The sequence below is a fragment of the Cebus imitator genome, unplaced genomic scaffold (assembly GCF_001604975.1).
Source record: "Cebus imitator isolate Cc_AM_T3 unplaced genomic scaffold, Cebus_imitator-1.0 Scaffold87, whole genome shotgun sequence".
Lineage (NCBI taxonomy): Eukaryota > Metazoa > Chordata > Mammalia > Primates > Cebidae > Cebus > Cebus imitator.
The window spans coordinates 4,729,671-4,731,902 of NW_016107402.1; the positions used below are offsets into that span (position 1 = coordinate 4,729,671).

Genomic DNA, 2,232 nt, shown 5'->3' on the forward strand with positions numbered 1-2,232 from the left:
GCAGAAAAAAGAGACACCAAAAATGTGATGAAGCATCAAAAGCACGTGGAACCTGCTACCTCCACTGTGAACACAAGTCATAGCCTTTTATTCTAGGAATAATAACTAGGGCAAAACATTCTTCACAAGAGAAATCAAACACAGAGAAAACTGAGCTCTCTGTATAGAGCAGCAGGATGGATGGATTGTAGCGCTGTTGACTGAAATGACACTGACACTGCAGTTGTGCCTTCCTGGGAAGACATCTAGTACCCTATCCAAGTAATTGGCACTCCCACCAACATTTTGTTCATGTCATATTTAGGAGTCCAGAGGCCTCATTTCAAAAAAAAATTTTTTTTGAGACAGGGTCTTACTCGGTTGCCCAGGTTGGAGAGAAGTGACACAATCTTGGCTCACTGCGGCCTTGAACTCCTGGGCTCAAGAGATCGTCCAACCTCAGCTTCCTGAGTAGCTGGGGCTATAGGCATGCACAACCATGCCTAACTCTTTTTAATGTTTTGTTTTGTAGAGACAGGTACCTAGGTACCTATTCTGGCCTTAAATTCCTGGGCTCAAGCGATTTTCCCGCCTTAGCTTCCCAAAGTGCCGGGATTATAAGCATGAGCTACCATACCCGGCTTCCAGAGGCTTCATTTTACAAATGCAGGAACAGAGACTAAGAGAGGAGAAGGATTTGCTCAGGTTTGCACAGTAAACTAAACCCAAGACTTCTGGCTTCTAGGAAAGATTTATTTAAGCCCTTATTGATATAAAAACTCTCCTTTAAAAAATTTTTAATTAGAAAAATTATTTATTTCTGCTCCTTTCATACATTTTATTGATCAGGAAACAGTCTTATATACATATCTGAAATAATCCACCATCACGCACTCTAGTTAAAGGCAAAGCACCATGGGTAAAGCTGATCAGCTGTCCAGAGTTCTCAGCTTATGGAATCTTGCTTTTGATTTGATGTTAATTTCTGAAAATCAGAAATGTCATCTCCAAAAAATGTTAAGGGGGTTGTAAAAAAAAATCACTTTATTTGATATTATGGATGTAGATGTGGAGTATATTTTCTTTAAGAAATAAAAAACTAAGAAGAAAATGCCACTCTTCATTGTTGGTAGGTCAGCAGGTCGGCAGGAAAAAAAATACTGTGATAACTTGTCTCTTTAATACCAAGAAGAAATTCTAGTCCAAGCTTCAATACACTTCCTATTTTTTTCACTAGATACTTCTTTTATTGCTGCTCTTCATTCTTTTCCACATTTCATATTAGAGGATTGGTATAGCCATTAAAACTTCATTGACAGGGCGGGGCGAGGTGGCCCACGCCTGTAATCTCAGCACTTTGGGAAGCTGAGGAGGGTGGATCACAAGGTCAGGAGTTCAAGACCAGCTTGACCAAGACGGTGAAACCCCATCTCTACTAAAAATATACACATTTAAAAAATTAGCTGGGCATGGTGGCGGGTGTATGTTGTCCTAGCTACTTGGGAGGCTGAGGCAGGAGAATCGCTTGAACCTGGGAGGTGGAGGTTGCAGTGAGCTGAGATTTCGCCACTGCACTCCATCCTGGGTGACAGAGTGAGACTCCGTCTCAAAAAAAACCAAAAAACAAACAAACAAAAAAACAACACAAAAAAACTCAACAGGACACAGACAAATCCAATGAATAGAAGAAAAAATCTATTGCATTTTGGGATATTTGATGCATTAAATCGGTCCAGGATTATGAAACCTAAACCTCCCATTGTAAACAGGAAGCTGGATGCAAGTCCTTCCATAATATATTGTCCATTTACTCTGTAGGCCAAGAAAGCTACTGGCCTCTGATACCATGTTCATCAATCATAGGGTCAACATTTGGAGGTTCAACAATAATATCACAAATTATTCCTCTGGTGATGAGGAAGCAAGACACCACCACCAAAGCATACACAGTCAAGGCCAATGCCATGTGCAGCCAGGGCAGTTTCTTTAGCTTCAGGTTGGGACATTTGAGCACTAAGAACGAGACACAGTACAAAGTCTCCATGCTGGTGGCAGTAAGACAAAACCTCTTTAATTAATTAATTAATTAATTTTTTGTGAGAAGGAGTCTTGCTCTGTCATCTAGGCTGGAGTGCAGTGGCACAATCTCGGCTCACTGCAACCTCTGCCTCCCAGGTTCAAGAGATTCTCTTGCCTCAGCCTCCCAAGTAGCTGGGACTACAGGTATGCACCACCATGCCCGGCTAATTTTTG

General features: G+C 41.4%; 1 pseudogene; it reads right to left on the bottom strand.

The window, feature by feature from the left end:
* Positions 1 to 2,023, bottom strand: part of LOC108308611 — an 11,009-nt pseudogene extending 8,986 nt beyond the window's left edge.
* Positions 2,024 to 2,232: the final 209 nt, after the last annotated feature.